General features: G+C 41.1%; 1 protein-coding gene across 2 annotated transcripts in view; it reads right to left on the bottom strand.

Annotated features, from left to right (window-relative positions):
* The window catches only part of LOC148316849 (forkhead box protein N3-like), a 64,711-nt gene extending 52,298 nt beyond the window's left edge, over positions 1–12,413 (bottom strand). The window contains exon 1 of one of the 2 annotated variants that reach the window (XM_088286545.1): positions 12,040–12,413. The gene's annotated coding sequence lies outside the window, so the exon portion shown is untranslated. Of the gene's footprint in view, positions 1–6,449; positions 6,692–12,039 lie in introns of those variants that run through there. The other variant, XM_088286546.1, reaches the window with a different exon arrangement.
* Between the last annotated feature and the right edge of the window lie 6,786 nt (positions 12,414–19,199).

Here is a 19,199-nt window from a genome sequence, read left to right as displayed (position 1 = left end):
TGTAAGATTTTTTTTTTTAATTTATCTTGATTTATGTTTTATAAATACTGTACACAGAGAAAAGTTTGGTCTAGCTCTAGATATAGATTGTAGTAAATGACCATTAAAAACCATATCGCCAAATAAAAATGACGTTGAAAGAACAGAGGACAGATGTTACCTCTGAAGCAGGCTCAACTCTTGTGCTCACAGCGACTCTATTGCATTTTTGCATGAAAAGGCATGAAGGACAACTGGATCTTCCTTATTTGTTTGCATTTCCAGACACATGTTCCCTTTCTCCTTTGCTCTTACTGTGGCTCCTGCCTTGTGCTACATTCAGAGCATAAACACTCATACTCAGCAACTGGACAGAGCTGCTGAATATTCACCCCGTGCTCCGTCTCTTGTTCACTCCTTTCTCCTTCTCACACACTTTGCCCCCTACCATAAACACTTCTTAATTCTCCTAATTCCCTTCTTTTCCTACTCTGTAACTCTCCACAGCTTCACCACCGCCTGTGCTCTCTGAGCTCCACTTTCATTAAGGGGCTCTCCTCTGACAGCCCTTCATATACCACTTAATCATCATAACAGCAAGTGCACTCACTCTGCGACGAATCACCTCGAGGGGCCGGTCCTAAAGACTCGCCGTTAACTGATGTCATTATCTGCCGGATTCGTCATTGGTCTGAACGCCACGCGAGAGCCCACCCCAGGTGTTTGACGGAAGGCTCAGTGGGAGCGAGCAGGTCGGACATGCCAAGGACATTCCTCTTATGGAAACGAGAGGTGGAAATGTGCAAAAGGCTCTTGCCGAAAAGATCAGATCACATGGTGTGTTTGGTCTGCGGTCAAGAAATAAGACAACTGAATAAATGGAAGGGATCAGGGAGGTTTTATTTTTTTGGATTGATTCTGTGCCTCCATCATTCCAAAGGTAAGACCTGGTGGTTTTACACATAAATGAACAAGGCATGACCCTTCACATGGACACAAACGCACAGAACCACCATGAAATCACAGCTGCTCAGTTGTTATGCGGCAGTCTCGCCATCATCCCGGATAGCATAAGTACATGTGACTGTGTGAGACCAGGACAGTAACACCATGCTCGCCTGAGGTCGAAAGGTCACGGGGGTATTGTGACAGTGTTGCTTAGCAACAGATACACCAGGCTCATAATTTCCACTGCGATCAACCCGTGTGCACCAGAACATATCAAAATCCAGCAATGACAAATTTCTTGGAAGTTGCTACAAATGGCAACATGTTGGAGATACTGTATGAATATAGTCTAGACCACAATAAATCTTGCGACATTGTTAGCTCATATGAAAATAAAAAAATAGCAACAACAAGATTGGGAATCACCGTGCCAGTTTTGCTTGTTAGTAAATGAAATAAAGTGACTATACCAACAAACACACATCCGACTATGAAACCATTATCCGGCGTAGAGTCAAAAGGACTAAATCAACTCGCAACAAGCAAAAGATGATTTCAATCTGACCAACCTGTCAATCACAGAGTTGACATATAGAGACGAATAGTCATTCATATTCACGTTCACACCTGTGGTCAACGTCTTCAGTTCAATATGAGGAGAAAGAGAGCGAATGAAGACTGTAAGTATTTCACAAATGCAAACAAATCAATTGATGTCAGTTATACTGTAAAATGGTACAAGCACCCGCTAATGCAGGTGTGGGCAAACTACGGCCCGGGGGCCACATGCGGCCCGTTAAATGTTTTAATCCGGCCCGCCAAACTTGAAAAAAAAAATGAATAAACCTTGTTAATGTTTTATTTTCTTAATACAGTGGTTTGTCAAAGACCGATATTTTGTTGTAATGCTTTTGTTAACTTTTATTTAAAATTAAATGTTTTTTTTTTCTCCGATGAGGTGAGTTTACCAAAACACTCCATTCATCTGCTCCTGGTCCAGCCCCTCTGTCAACTTTTGGAACCCATTGTGGCCCACCAATAAAAAAGTTTGCCCACCCCTGCTCTAATGGGTTAACATGAGCACTTATAAACAAAAATTGTAAACTTCCACAAGACTTGATGCATTATAATTTTTTTTACCGGAATCTACATCTTTTAGTTTAGACCACAATCCCTTGTACATTTATGAATATTGTCCCGTTATATATTTTTCCCTGTCACTGAACTTCAAGGAGAACTTGTGGTTCCTTTCCCAAAAAAAGGGCAATTTGAAATCAAACATGGTTAATAATGGCGGTAAATAATAAAACATGTCGTCAAAATGCACGGTGAGCTCAACGGCTCGTTTCAAAATTATTTGGTTTAAAAAAAAAAAAAAAGACGGAGATATGCCAAATACGGGTAGTTCATCTTCAGCTGTGATCGCTATGGTGAAAAAACTATCTGCCCTTTATAGTATGTATGTATTTGCACAGCTATAATTGTTTGTAATGTTCTCAAGAATGCCTTGTTTTATCTAATTAGGCTGACTCAGGACTAAGATTGTGGCAAAGACTAGATTGAAATTAGCCTGTTGGAATTATTTCAAGAGTTTATAAAAGGAAAGGCAACTTATAAATTGCTGAGTAGTTGTCTAATTGGGATGGGTTTCTTGAGGTGCGGCTGAACCGTTAAAATAATCAGGTACTGTCTCAGAGGGAAGAAATCCATTATATTAAAGAGCAAGCAAGGAACTAATTCCTAAAGCCATCTAAGGAGGACGCACGAGGCCAAGAGAATTAAAAGCGAACAGGAAGGAAATGGGAGAAAATTGAACAAGTGATGTGGAAAGAGATGAATAATAATAAATGACCACCTGTAAAATACCGCATCATTTCATTACAGTTAATTACCGGTGGGACAAGTAGACAAATAAATAGACTCGTCATGCCATTGAACCAAATCATCTTCGCGGTTAACATTTCTCTGGAAAATGTAAGATTATAAACGTTTGTTCACTGTAAGAAAAAGAGGTTTGAAGACAGTCACTACTGAAACTGAATTGAAATTTTAAAAATGGACCGCTACTTTTTAAACACGGTCTCCTTCCATCCATACAGTTTCAATATTTACATTTTTTTAAGATGATGCAAACTCAGCACCAGCCCCCCTACCCCGGCCCGGCTTCTTGTTGTTCTTGTTGAATTAAATTTAGTTTTTCACCAACCTAAGCCGTACTACTTGCAGACAGCTGACTCGGTTGTTCAATTGCCACAAGAGTTATTTTATTAACAATTGAATAAACTAATTCTAATAATCTATTACGCAATAAAAGCAAATACTGAGGATGCCACAAAATCCTGAAAAAAAAAATCACCTTCAATGGTCGATATTTCTGTTCCACATTCTTCTCAATTCTATGAAAACATGTTATGACAATAAAACTCTTCAAATGGAAACGCTAACAGATTCAAATGTAAAGCAACGGCCAATTAATATTACCACAAATGATAAGCCCATACCCAAATGAGATACGGTAATAAAACGAAGCATGCGTTGTACTGTGTCAGTAATTCAGCACCGTGCACAATTAACATGATAACTTGCTTCTGAGCGATTAGCCTCAGCACGATATGCGAATCAGTAAATAACCACTTTTATATTTCTGCAGCTCGACGGCATGGAGCAGGTTTTAACAGTTATAAGTTATATCATTTGTAGAGATTAAATCTGCTCACTTTGCGTCTTCATTGCCTGAATATACCCGTGTATTAATTGTTGTACTATATTTGTACGTTGTATATATTACATCTGACTTGCTAATGTATCCTGTTTTTAATAGTGAATCAAACTTTTTTTCCTTTTTAATTTTACACTTCAGTCTAAAGCAAGGGTGGGCAAACTTTTGGATTGGCGGGCCACAATGGGTTCTAAAATTTGACAGAGGGGCCGGACCAGGAGCAGATGGATGGAGTGTTTTGGTAACCTCACCTCATCGGAGAAAAAAATAAAAATAATCAATTTAATTTTAAATGAAAGTGAACAAAAGCATTATAACAAAATATATGTCCTTAACACGCCACAATATTTAGAAAATAAAACATTAACTACGTTTATTCATTCAATTTTTTTCAAATTCGGCGGGCCGGATTAAAATGTTTAACGGGCCGCATGTGGCCTCCGGGCCGTAGTTTGCCCACGCCTGATCTAAAGCATGTTAATTGTTTTAAATATAACATCAGTGTTAAAAAAGTACACATTGCTATTATCATTAATACTAAACCTGCACTTTACTGCTTCTTGGTATATGCAAATCAGCATCTTACTGAAACAATTAAATTGGAACTAATCTAATTTGCATATCAACCATCCCATTCTAACAGAAATAAGAACTACCGGTGCTTCCTGCTTCAGTGTCTAAGAATCATGGGAAATGTAGTCCTATTATCCTAATGCTCCTGTCAAACCAAGCTAAGCGATTCTGTCGGCACATTTCCAATGTTCTAAAGTCGGACCGAAAAAGTGCACCGTACAGTGGATTGATTAGAAAAAAAAGTGGCAATAGAGAGCACCGTAACCCCGACCTCCAAGAATGGCCATCACACACTTACACAAGCTTGCAATTATGCACACACACACGCAGGCACTTGGGTGCTTACATCATATGGGAAGGTATTTTTCCCCCCTAACTTTGCCAGGGAACAGGCCCACGCATGGACACACAGACGCTGACTAAGGCTCCAAGACTCCCAGGGGTGGGGGTGCAGTGCGCGTGTGGGTGTGTGCGTATGTATTTACTTGAGTTGTGTTGTATCGGTTTGGCGTACTTTTGCATAACAAACATCATTTGGTTCGTCATTTAGACTGCATCTACTGGAATCGTTTCCTACAGCGGAATCTGCAAATTTGAACACAATCCGTTCCTGGTCACCCACTAAAAAAATTATGTAATCCATTTTGAGTGTCTAGCAATGATAACTTCCATTAAAGTGTAAAAACAAGAGTATCAGTGAATATAATATTAATCTTTTCAAAAACGAATCACATCTTGACTTTGGGATGTGCTGTGCATTCTTTTTTTGTTTGAACATAGACCTGAATTCTTGTTTTTGGGTGATGTCAATTAAGTACAACATTTGTGACATTTAAATTAAGAAAGTGGCACTAAAATTATCCTGAATAAATTTGGATTTTTCTTTTTATATACATTAACTTAATTCATATTATAAAATTGTTAACGAATAGGTTTGTTCAAGGTGCACCGTTCCATGGCTTGTGCAAATTATTTGCGGTTTGGCCTTTGAGTCAGCATCCTGACTGTATTCCTTCATTTGCGACAAGATGCTGCTGATGGTTTGTCAAAAAAAATAAAATAAAAATTGTGTGCATGTAGATGCACTTTAGCGCGTGTTTGTGAGCGTGTTTTGATGCAAGTCCTCACTTCATAAACTGTCAAACTGGAATTATTTGCTTTCGGTTTGTGGTTTGAGGTTAGAGCCAGAAAGTGGGACAGGACGAGGGAAAGACAAACCCTGTTTGTTGTGTGTGTGCGTGTGTGTGTGTGTGCGTGTGTATACACATCTGTTAAACGCTCCCATTTACCCATCCACTTGATGGGTTATGTGCAGCGCTTGGACTTTAATGCCCAAAGAACAAACCAATCCATTAAAGACACGACACAAACAGATCCACATTTCCTTTCTACAACAGAACACCAACTGTGAGCTCAAAGAGTTATTTTGGTAGATCGCCATAAAAGGATAACCATCATATCCGCCCCCCCCCCCCCCCCCTCTCTCTTTCTCTGTGACGTGGTGTATTGCTTCGCTAAAATAAGAACCGGACGGTACCATATGTGTGAAGTCAACACCGCATCTTCCCCATCTCCCTCCGCATTGTTGGCTTTCAGAGAATGAGAATCAACTAAAGGTCAAACGGCCACATATGAAGGGCAATAAGATGGAGTTACCAGCTGAGAGACAACAGGGGTATCAATTTCAAACAGGAGCTACTCAAAAGGGGCTGAATGCGTCTGCAACCTGTGCGTGTGTGTAGCAAGGGCATCAGTCAACATGCGGCGAAGAACTTTGGACCAAAAAGAAAAAAAAGAAGAAAGTCACTTTAACAGCGACGAATCAGGGGAAGAATAAACACATTAAACAAATCCGAAGGTTCCCGAGGTCATTTTTGTCCTCGCACGTGATTATTCTAACCAACACACACACGCCCTCTGTGTATGGCTGCATCCATTTGTGACGTCACTGTAGCTAGCCAGAAAGACAAGTATGAGAGCGCCATACTGACGTCATCCCATTCATTCAATGTCAATTACGTAATCTCAGCGTCCAGCGCCTGCAGTGCAGACACGCCATGTGTCTGTGTGCCTATATACGTAAATGTGTGTGTGTGCGTGTGAGTGTGTGAGACTGCTTGCAGGGCAAGAACACATAATTGCAATCTCATGTGTGAGAGGAGATATAAAAACCAGGCATGCTGATGACATCATTAGCACAGAGGCGGGCTGGCGTGAGCACGGTACTCACTAGTGAGAGCGTTTGGGGTTGAAGAGGAGGAGTTCACATCCGACCTGGCTTGAGGAGTTATGCAACACATCCAAACTCGACAGAGTCGAACATGCTTTTTCCAGCCATTTTTTTCCGTCGTCTGAGTCTACACAATGCGTGCATCTTCTGTCACGGTTTATTTTTAGCGCTTATACTTGAAGCAAAGACTAAATTCGAACACAAGCGCTCAAGCGTAATACTGAAACGCACACTGGACTTTTTTTTCCACACGCACGCATGCACATAAACTCTCATAAACAAAGCTTCCTTAGGACAGGAAATCCTTCCGCCCACGTCCCCGCGTTGCTTGGCAACCGCAGCAGCGTCATTCTGTGCATGCCTCCGCCACGGAAAACAATACGCACAAACAACATTTCCGTGAACTCTGCAGCACTTTTAGAAGCGCGTAAAAGTAGGCCAAACCTGAGGAGGCTGACATTGATAGCCGCCAATTTGTCTGTTATGGATTTATACCAAACGTGACATCACCTCTTGTAAACATAAAACCCCCATCACCCCGTTGTGTTTGCTCTATTTTTACTGCTGACGTCTTTTTATGCTCGTGCGCGCGTGGGATCGTGTTCATGCATGTGTGTATAAGTGTATCACAATGTGAGGTTGCTGCGGGCGATACCTCAACAAGTTTAACTGGAGAGGTGATTTTTTTTTTTGTGACCTGTCACAACTTCATACCAATAGACTGCCTATTGACGACTATTAAAATCAGGTTTAACATCGACAAGCTTATTCAAGTGACTACTGCAAATTGCACCTTGATAAAGTCGTATTTACCCAAACACTTTCCAAAGTACGTCAAACCTGAAATTGCAATAAACTGATACTGTGAAAACACCATATTTCTTAAGAGTCTTATCATCCCATCAAAATCTGAGCAAGCCCACGCCTAACTAACACTAAAGTTAAGTCATAATTACGGGAAAAATTCTGTATATGTATATATAATGCACCATTTGTACCCAGAAAACGTACGGTCGTGCGGTTATAAAGCGAAGTATACTGAAATATTGAGTACAATCTATAAGTCAAAGAAAAGAACAGAGTCCATTGTATGCAAATGACTATAAGCCGCTATTTTTTTCCCTAGATTTTGAACCATGCGGCTAATACAACGATGCTGCCTTTATGTGGATTTTTGTTTCACCAGTAGGGGTGCGCTATAGTTCAGAAAATACACTAAATAAATCAAAAAAAAAATTCTCTTGGGTTTGTTCTGTTTTAATTAGCAAACTTGTTGTGTGTTAAAAGGCACTGTTTTAAGAAACTCTTTAAGTACATTCACAGTACAAACTGCGGCTTATTGCCTGGTGCGGCTTGTATATCTTTTTTTTTGGGGGGGGGGGGTTGCTGCTTCTTATATGCTGGTGCGACTTCTGTTCCAGAAAAATGAGACTAGGTTTCAATAAGAAGTCAATGGTGTCTAGTTGTCAGGCGATGACATCCACTGTAGACTTTTGCGTGAAGACCACATTATGTAAGACCACAAGACAAGACAAGTCAGAGAAACAAATTCAGGGCCAATATGAGATGGGAAAGTGGAAAGCCTGGCTGGATGACGCACTCGTCGGTTGATGAATGAATTGGATGGATGTTATAACAGACGGTCGTATTTTGATTTTTTTTTCCTTGCCAAGTGATCCATTGCTCCGCTCTCTTTTTCAGTTGCCAATGTGTGACGCTGCTCCAAACCCCGCACTTCACCTTATTCTACGGTTGCTGTGTAGGAACTAATAGACTTAAGCTGACCCACTCAGTTATCGGTTGTCATAGCGACCAAGGTCATTGCATTGACGCTCGGATTTACACTGGTGAGAAATAAGATGAGTGGAACCTATGGCGAAGAGCGCAAACATCTTTTTACTGGTGCTCAGGGTCACTACGGGATAAGTCAGAGGTAATGTTTGATTTACAAAACATCACCACTGGACGGATAGGCGTCGTGCTCTAAGAGGAATATTGTATTGGACGTGAGTATGTGAGGTATGTATAGCTTTAAATGTGACCTTGGTTAACTCGACACTGTGATAACTCGTATTGCTCTTTTCTATTCTCTTCAAACATCTGAGCCTCAATAATTGCTTCTACTGATGTCATCTGGGAGTTGTGAAAATTATTCCATCAAGAGCAACGCAGCTCGGGAGATTTCCATCAAAACGTACAATACAATGGTTTGGTGCGGGTTTTTTTCCTGATGGGTGTGAACCATGTCTTTAATTAGTTTTACTATATTTGGTGTGCTTGCATCCGTAGGGACTCAAACCCTTGACAACAGCGCAGGCTGAGTCCTGATCAAGAATTCTAGAGGAAAAGTGCCTCACGCTCCTTTGGATGAACCGTGTTTGTTTCTTTGCTTTCGGTGTGGAACGCTATAGCAGCTGTCAGCATAGCAAATGCAGACTTGACTTGTGTGTGACTCACTTGAGAATTTTCAAATCAAATTTCAAAATACTCGGGGAGCCTCAGACAAAACAGTCGAATTTCATTTGTAGCCACGAGATCGCATGCATCACACACACCACCACCCACTTGGTGTTTTTTTGCTGCACGCTTTCAGTGGTGATTCCAGGAAATCGAAAATGCACTGAAACTCGTGATCAAATGTGAGCTGAGGAAAAAAAAAAAAAAAAAAACATGAAGGCGGATTGTCTTTGCCATCTGCTCGGAATAGTTGTTGTGAATAAAAAAAAAACATTTAAAAGTATTTTTTGTGTGAAGAAAAGTCCCCCACCGTAGGACGGGCATTCGGAAAAATGTCCTGCTTGAACATCATCAAATGCATCTTTCATGCATTTATCGTCATTGTTTTATTTATTTAATTTTAATTGCACCTTGAACACAATTTTTGATGGCATCGGTCTGACAGCTGTTTCTAACAATTTTATTTTCTTGAAAAATATTTATGCAAATAAAACACTAACGCAAAACAAAATAAGAATTTAAATCGTAGGTCCATGGTTAAAAGGTGAAGAGAAAGGCCAGCACTAATCCTCTTAACTCCTAGTATGCTAGCTTTCTGTTTGCAGATATTGATATTACTGACCAATTGGGAGCTGCACGCACCTCTCACCGCAATTGTGACTGCACAAACAAGTTGCCGCGTAGCTGCAGATCAATCAGAATAAGCTCGCAAGTCTGACCACAGCTGATCAGTGGAATTTTGCTTAGCTGTGGAGAAAAAAATTTGACATACTAGAGAAAAAAAAATACAATTTTGGAATCAGCATGCCTATTTTAGTTTTAATGAGCCTAAAAAAACTCAACTGTTTTTTCTAAAATTCCTCCACAGGCAATAGAAAAATCTAAAAAGGGATTATTTTCCATCAAGTGGCTTGACAATTAAAGAGTAGATGCCTTGATTAACTTTGGATGAAGCGTAGCAGCAGAAGAGAAAGAAAACTTTTTCTGCACTAGAAACACCAAGATTGCAATTTGGGCAAAAAAATAAAATAAAAATTGCTTTATTTTTTTACATTTATTTATTCACTGTCTATTGTGTCGATAAATTCAGCTCACAAAACATAAATTGTTGATTTTAATGCATATTAAAAAAAAAGCACATGGCAAGATGACCTTGAAAAATAATCACATGTTAAATTGCAATCGCAATATAGAGTGCGGGAAAAAATTTAATTGTTTTTCATACTTTTCATTTCTAACTTGATGAGCCTTATGGTAAAGTTCTCTTAGCATGTCACTTTGACTTTTGTCAGAGCCATTCTCTTATTTATCCATTTATTTTTAGCCACTTTGTATGCTTGTGAACATGCAAAATTTCCTTCAACGTATCAAATTAAATGTTGAGGTGATTGTGCTACTCTTGCTGATTAAGTGCATCTCTGATAGAAATCTAACCTACAAAATTCACAACGCCATAGCCGTTTTTCCATCTATTGCATTTCGGACAGGAATTCATGGTTCATAGATCAGAGCAAACCAGACCACAGCAGTGGGGCGTAAACACTGTAGTTCCAGTCACAAATGATACAATCAGAAACATCAAAACAGCCATTTTTGAGTATTTACTCTGAATAAATCATGCTTTGGCATCCAGGAAGCCGTCTGATGCTTTTATCCAAACACAGACTATTCAATTCATTCACACATGAATTATAGATCCATAATAGACTGCTTTAGCTGTGTTAGGGGAATCCGACAAACAACACTTGTAGTGAGAGCACTAACCCTCCGAGCCATCCATACCAATTATCTGTGTCTGGGGTGGAGTCTGAATTCAATATTCAATTTACACAACTTAATCTCGCATCAGAGATTCCGGCTGGGAAAAAAAAAAGTGCTGCCGTCTGAAGAATCATAAAAAAGCCTCTCTGAGAACCTGAGAAAGAGGCGATAGGGGTTCGGTGCAAAGACTGAACGCCGCGCCACAGGGGTGTCCATTGAGAGACACCAAGAGGTGGAGGGGTTGAGAGCTCCATTGAGCGCAGCCATGGGGGGGTCAATATGTGAATGAACGCTTGCCACGGAGGTGAATTATGAATGAGCGGCACTCTGAGCACTCCTGGAGGGAGCACGTCAGGCCTTGTCTCCTTCACTCCATCTCCGCCTTGCATTTCTCCTCCTCCTCCCGTCCTAAAATCTCGACCCTCCCTTCTGTTTCCATCTCTCGCCAGGGGATTACTCTTCTCATCTGCCTCATTCTTCTGGTCATCTGATCGCTTTTCTTTCTGTGAACGCCTGCGACCTTCTTTTCTCCACATGAGCATGGAGACGCACGCTGCCTGTCTGACATTCTTTCAAATGGTCATACACGCAGACACACAGGAGCAAAAAGATAATACAAAAGCAAACAGTCCAGCACGTGCAGTTGCAGGGGGCATGCATCAAGTGAAACGCTCTCAGGCACTGACACACGCACACACACATTTCTCCCAGCTGTTCTGTTGGCCACAGAGCTTGAGAGAATGTGCGTGTGTATTCGTGTGTGCGTAATCCAATGTGCTGCTGCTCAGCCTGTGCCACGCTTGCTCCTCTGTTGCTGTGCGTTTGATCAGATCTGCCTCCCTCAACCTGTTTGCTGTCTGACACGCACGCGCACACAAAAGAGAGAGGGATGCTCCTTCAACTTGGCTGCGTTCACTGTCACTCAAGTTTCCGGAGAAAAGAACATTCTTTCAAGGGTCGTTTAAGCGACATTATACCAGACACCCAGAACACACGAGTGAGTGTAAGTGTTGGTGGAGTGGTTAAATTAGCTCTTCCTTCTTTTAAGGGAGTAAATAATACTCGAGTCACCGCATGCGCTAACTTGAGTTCCCAGCAGGGAAGTGTGCGTTTGTAGTTTGTTGTAGTACTAAGTAACCGCTCCTTTGGACCCCTTCACTCCAGTTTACAGTGGTCAGCTCTCTTTCCACTTTAGCCTCCTCTTTTTAGAGGGTATGGAAATAACCAGAAGATTATACATGCGTGCTTCGCACACACTTTAAAGTGCACTCGCACACCTCCACTGTTGCCTTTAAGTGCAGTCACGGTCTTGCAGCGCATGTCAACACCACACGTCCACTCACTCACAAACCAAAAAGAGCCATAAACTCACCTTAGGATCCTGCCGCGTTTTTCACGCTCCTCCGATCCTCTATCAGACTTTTTCTCGCCGCCCTCCTTCCTTCTTTTCCTCCCGTATATCCGTCCGTCCTTCCTGGCTCTCTCCGTCCCCCCTCTTCGCCTCGTTGCTCGGTCACTTCCCAGCGTTTTTCCCGAGTGCTTCCATGTCCGCCCCGCCAGTCGTTTCTAGCGCCGAGCGAGCGCGTACGCACCTACACGCACAAGCAGGCGCGCATACACTTACACGCGCACGCAAGCGGCTACGTTCCGATGCACTCTCTCTCTCTTTCTCTCTCTATCTCTCTCTCTCTGCGCTCTCCACCGCGGAGCTCAGCGAGTGTTTGTGCGCGCGTGTACGAGCGCGCGTGGTTGTGTGCGTGTTGGTTTCTCTGCTTTGCCATGCCCCCCCCTAAACAGAAGAATGAAAGTCAGCCCCGGGTCCTAACGCCAGTTTAACCAATGAAAGAATGCGATTTCGCATGGGATGTGACATCCAAGATCGTCTATTTTTTTTCAGTTTGACAATTCTCAGGTAAATCTGGATAAATAGAACCAGGTAAGGCGTGTTATTTTTCAACTGGTATCTGCTCATTAGCAATTGTTTTAATAATCAATTCAACAGTTGATTTTTTTTTCAATAATTGACGAATCAGATAAAAAAATCAATTTAAATTTCCATCTCTTTATTATACAATGAAATTTAAAATTGACAGCGTAGAAAATGCTTATATTGCATCGTAACTTATATTATGATTCAATTACTGCTGGGTCTGTAATGGGTGCATTATTAAGGAAAGCAGGAGGCGACGCCACACTACACACAAGCCGGTCGCTGGTTGGCTGTGGGGATCAGTTTCAGTAATCGACAATGAAAGGCGTTAATCGACATATGCCGATCACACACTTTTTGGCTGGAAAACAGCCAATCACAATCGGTGGTCAAGCAATCGGAACACCACTAGTGTCATTACTCAGTGGTTGCTATGGCAACGGAAGAACCAGTGGTTGAAAATCAGACAATAATGCCATTATCGATGGACGGTGGGGACATATTGTCTTAAAATGTTCGCTCCACCTTATCCATCCATCCATTATATGTACCGCTTTACCTCACTAGGGTCGCGGGGTGCTGGAGCCTATCCCAGCAGTAGGCGGGGTACACCCTGAATTGGTTGCCAGCCAATCACAGGGCACACATAGACGAACAACTATCCGTGCTCACACTCATACCTAGGGGCAATTTAGAGTGTCCAATCAACCTGCCATGCATGTTTTTGGAATGTGGGGGGGAAACCCACGCAGGTACGGGGAGAACATGCAAACTCCACACAGGAAGGCCGGAGCTGGAATCGAACCCACAACCTCCGTACTGTGAGGCCATCGTGCTAACCAGTCGGTCACCATGCCGCCCACCTTATCTATATGTGCATTTGTAAACTGTTCTCTGAGGGAATTACATAAATAAAATAACAAATGAAATATTGAGTAAAATGTACCCATACATTTAAAATGTTTCGAAAAACTTAATAGTCTACACTCTACAGCCTAAATAATTCTCTCTTTCGAGTATTGAAATGCTATTTGAGACGTATTATGAAGCATGAAGTTATTTCATATTTAAGAGTAGAGTGAGTCATCTTCCCTATTGAGTCAATCTTTGGTGCAGCTAACCTCTTCCTCATTTCTCCTACCCGCACTTCTCCACTCCCTCCCTTCACCCACAGAGCGTCATCAAGTTGCCATAGTAACGGCCTGCCTATGGGAGCCAGAGAACAGATCATTATGGACCATGGGACCCAGAAATTGAAGGACATGATTTTTTTTTTTGTCTTCTTGAGAACACAGGAAGTGGAAAAGCTTGACCACTTTCTGTGTTAAACAGCAAGCTCAGCTCAAGTGAAGGAAAGAGTCTTTGGAGAGCAAATAAGAGTCCTTGAGCTCCATTTAAGCCCTTGAAAAAGATATATTATGCATACCCACTCTCCAAGTATGATGCTAAAAATACTCGATTTGATTAGATATACAGGATCTAAACAATTGCCTCAGGAAACTGTTCACGCGAACTTTGCATGATTCCTAATCCATTTGTCTAAGAACATGGAAGTAAGGCTTTGAAAACCTGCTGGAAAGCACTCGAAATGTGTTGTTGTATTTATGGGTGGGAGAGTCAAAAGAAGAAAAATGCATCGCAGCAAATTAGACTTAAGAAAAGGAAGCACAAAAGACAAAACGGGAAACTGCATTGGTGGGTAAGGATCAAAGAGAACCTGTGCAGGGTTGAAGCGCTGCTTGAGTTGTCAAATACAGTTTAACCTTTGCACAATATTAGTGGGAAGGTACTGTGTGTGTTCGTGTGTGTTTCAATTTTTTTTTTTTTTTTACCTTTTACATTTAGGACCATAATTTTACGTATTCCAATTCTTAATAATGACATAATTGAAAGTATTGGGAAAATAAAACCTATGTAAAACTTGAGCCAGAGAACTGAAATGGAAAATAATTTGAATTGAGAACATTTTTCAGGTTCATGGTTGTCAATAGTCGTGTGTGTAAAGCTAAGCCTGAAGGGGCATCCAAGTCGGTGTGAGGGAGCACAAAGTTTGGAAACTTCCATCACCCCCCCAAAAATAACTTTGGAAAACAATGAGTATTCTAAACTAATTATTTTTGTACCTTATTGATCCCAGCGAGACTTGATCATGAATATATCCATTCAGAGACTGGGGACAGGATTCAAATAACAGCAGTAGCTCCGGGCAAGGTCTAACAAATGAGAATCTGTTTTGTGTGCCGGTGGTACAGTACGTCATTTATCACCTTTTTTTATCAACCAGGTTTATATCAAAGTCTGTGTTCACAAATATTCCGAAGTTGAACCATGCCGGTGCTAAAAAGTCCCATTTGCTTGTACCATTTAGTTCAATGGTCTTCAATCCTGTTCCTTCAAAGGCCAGCAGCCTGCATGTTTTCCATCTCTCCCTGTTTGTGTGTTTACGCAATTATTGGCTCATAACTGAGATAAGGAAATCAGAAAATCTACTTTCATCTGTTGCACCCCAAACCCAGACCCTGCCCCTTCAGTTTCCGCCCAAGTCATTAAAATGCATGCTCTATAGGGTTTGTGTTAAGAGATTGATTTGGTTATTCCAAAACTTTCCCACGCTGCCTGCACGGAGGTCAGGCAAGTGAACCATTACCCCGGTGAACTTTCCTTCCAGTTTTCCTAAATTGGCAGACAAAATATTTTCGTAAACCTCTGAGCTGAAACCATCATGTTGTTGGTTAATGAAGATTAATGAGACCGTCTCAGAAGAAGCCAAGCATGCCGAACTCATGACATTAACGCAGCTGTGTTTCACAGGTGAACATTTATGGTTTGTTGTTTTAGTGTTTCCATAACCTCCGGAAAATTTAATTTTTTCTATCATATTTTCAGAGATAACGGGTGTGTGGCACCTTCTGCTGTAAGTTAAGATTTTCTATCACGTTTCCATGGACACATTGATTCGAATGAAGTCCCTTCTTCTTCTACAACAATTTCTCGTATTTTTGGTTAAGATGCGCACGTCGAAAGTGTGATGCATAAACATGCCAGTCCTAATCGGATCAATATTTTTAGTGTTCATGAAAACAGTGCATCTGATTACAATTTTAATTTCGAACACTAATTGGATTAAAGAAACGCTGTCCATGGAAAAGTAGGCCCGGTTGGTTTAAAGATTTTGCAGAGCAGTTGACAAACATATTCATCTTAAAAAATTTTTATGGAACTCAATATAGGCTAAACAGCAGAGTGCTTTCTGCGCTGTCGGTTCCTGACTCCTCACATTTAAGTAAAACTACAAAAATGACAAACATTTGTGTGTTTCAGTAATGCCAGCTGCACTTTATGTGTTAAAACAACAGCGGTCATTCTGCAAGGATTAAGATTTACAGATTAAGGCTAATGGTAACCGGTTGAAATGGACTAAAATGCTGAGTGTGCCACTCGCTTATGCACTTAGAGTTAAACAACACGCACAAAAAAAACAAAAAACAAAAAAAAACATACAGGTCACAAATAAGTTAGTGACCTGGGAGGAGGGCGCGCCTGCCATCGCTGCCTGTCTACCCAGAATTTTCCACTCTGTAATCACGTTTTGTATGTGACAGGAAGCAGGCAGGCGTATGGGCTGTCAATCAAACGGGCTTTTTATTTGATCTTGTTTGTGTGTTTCTCCACTTTTTGCTGTCACTTTGTTTTATTCATATCTTCGAGCCTAACAGGTTTGACAAGGAAAAGATTTTTACTTCGGGGAGGGAAAATAAAGAACTGAGAGAGCCTCATTTCTCATACATGCGCCGCATGACACCAGGCAGTGATTTGTCCCTTTAACTTACACGGACTGTACCTCCAAAGCATTACTTACACTTTATAAGTAGACGTGGAGGCGTTTAACATTCCTCAGAAAAGAAGATTGCTTTCCAAATGCAGCTGTGCACCACATGGATCGATAGTAATCCGCAGTGGGAGCCGTTTATTTTGGAATGTGTGTGTGACCCTAGCGAATGACATTTCCACTCACACATGCACGCAGCATTATACATTTTGCTGCAGCTGGAGTCGTTCGCACACGACAGCAACCGACCGCACGCACTGGTGCAGACCGACTGACACCCAAACTTAAACAAACGGACAAGAACACACTTGAACAACACGCTCAGGGCCTGACAAGCAAAATCTCCTGTTGGGCCGAGCTCCCTTCTCTCCTTCGCTGAGCACAACTCACAGGGCTCCAGGCTGGGTGGAAATGGGGGAGGGAAGGAGGTGGGGGTGTTGCCCAGTGTGATTCAACACTGTCCCCTGCCAAGGTCTCTGTTTCTGGGGATGGCAGCTCTCAGCAGCTGGCTCGGCTGGAGTCCTCTATGTGCTGACTTTAAGGTATCAGCTGTCTCGTTTGGCCAATAACAATAATGTATGTTTTTGAAATGAACATTTTTTTCCTTCATGAAGAAGAATGAAGCTAAAAATAAATAACTCAAGAAGCAGATACTGTACATGCTACATTGATAGGAAACTTACTATGTCCTCTACCTGCTATTCTCATCATGCGCTGACATGACCGAAGTGCAAGACTTGCTTGTAAAATCAAACATTATTACAATGCCCAAGTATGCTTACATTAAGGCGCAGAAGGAAATAAATTATTTTTTTAATCATCCTTATGTGTTGTGTGATGTATCATAATTACAAGCAATTATTTTTACAAGACTTTGAACGGGAAAGAGAAAATGACGCTGTGTATTGATTGATGTGTAGGCTAGCTAATATCTGTCTGTAGGCTAGTTTACAGAATAAATCTACTTGGAGAGATTGGCAGGTAGCCCAGCCAATGACTTCATATTAAAAGAGATGGAGATGCTCTTATCTTAGCCACACTTTTTTGTTATTTTCTGAGCCACAGACATCCAAATTAAATGGTGGTTATGGAATTGTATGCAAATGTTGCAGCCATATTGGATGTGGCAATGTGGCGCAACTGGTGGTAATGCTTCATTCACGTTTCCCGTTCTGAGGTGTATCAACAGTTAACAGTTTAAAACTAAAAAAGACGTTTAATTATATTATTACATTTAATAGTATCATTGTGTGACTAGAATTTGCATATTTTGCGGCTAATACTATCAAGTCTCGTTTGTGCATCACACTAGCAATTCCCAGAGTCCAAACAAAAGAAGTCTGCTATTAGTTGCTTAGCTCGACATATTTGGTCATTAAATTGATCTAAATAAAGCACTGATCTCTATAATGGATGAATTTACTTGCACCAAGCAGATGTGACCCATCCAATATGGCCGACACTTGTGCATCTCATCAATGAGCCGACCTGCTCAAAGAGTAGTCGCCATACTGTTAATTTGATGTCTACTGCTCAATGTGCTTCATATTATGCTTGCGGTTGACAGGTAGAAGAAAACGAGTGTGACTGGACCTGGGGAAACATAAAAAAAAAAATTCAGTGATGGGGAAGTTGTGAAGGAGTGCTTAAATACGGTTGCGCAAACATTATTTGAAGGAAAACACAAAGCCCAGATGTGTGAAATAATCAACCAAATCCCAATGGCCCTGAATTCGTTCCAACCCAGAATTAAGTCACTAGGAAGGGAGAGTCACAAACTCATTTTTCTCATTAAGAGAAGTTAAAAAAATATTCAAAAGAAAAAGTGGTGTCAAAAGCTCATTTTGAATTACTTTTTCATGAGGACAGCCATTTTTATTGATTGCGTACTGAACATGTTGACCTGTTTTCCTTGGATAATTAGGCTTTCCGTTTTTCCTTTAGGCTGATAACTCTTTGATTTGAGAACAAAAAGACGTTAACTCAATGCTTAGCACTTAATATATTTCTGCAGGAGATATTTTACATTTTTTTTCTGGAAGAGGCAAACTTAAGTTCCTGGAGCCACATTTTCTTGAATGTGAAATAAACGCCTTATATTTGTTTGACTGGCAAAGGTGTTTAATGGGAACATTGCTAAATATTTAGTATATAAGTGCGCTCTGTTGAAAATGACTAAATATTGAAACTAAAAATGTAAACATAGGCTAGACATTAAGGGAAGTTGGACTTTGGTTCGGACCTTTTAATTGGAAGACGTTTTAGTCGTGGACCTCTGTGACTTTTAATTGAATACCTCCGCTGTAAAGTATGGAATGACATCTGACTCCCTGGAAGATGACTTCTTTTTTTTCCCTCTCAATATTATTTCAAGCCACTTTCATGCCATGAGACGCACCACTATGCAATACGCTGCCTCGCCATTAGCAATGATTCAGACTAACCTTGTCAGCTGTGTGGCCTTTATATTAAGAAAACTTAATACTCATATGCTTCTGAATGGGGGGGGGGATGGTGCAGTATCGGCATATCCTGCATGTATAGACGCATGGGATCTGACCACTTAATTATCACGGCTCTTTGCAGTCGTCAGCAATCCAGATAAGCGATGCACCTCAGCAATACCCCCTTATCCTTGGCAGCGGTGTCATATAGCCGAATCATCTTTTAACAGCATCCATTTGTTCTCTCTCGCTTCCTGAAACAAGCTCATATGGGTTTACAAACTGTGGCGGAAGATGGCAGTCATTTAATGCTGGGGAAGTTTACAACG

The sequence above is a fragment of the Idiotropiscis lumnitzeri genome, chromosome 21 (assembly GCF_059441095.1).
Source record: "Idiotropiscis lumnitzeri isolate Australia: NSW breed Sydney's pygmy pipehorse chromosome 21, RoL_Ilum_1.0, whole genome shotgun sequence".
Classification (NCBI taxonomy): Eukaryota; Metazoa; Chordata; class Actinopteri; order Syngnathiformes; family Syngnathidae; genus Idiotropiscis; species Idiotropiscis lumnitzeri.
Note: the sequence above shows the minus strand (reverse complement) of the source record. Positions and strands in the feature narration are given on the sequence as shown.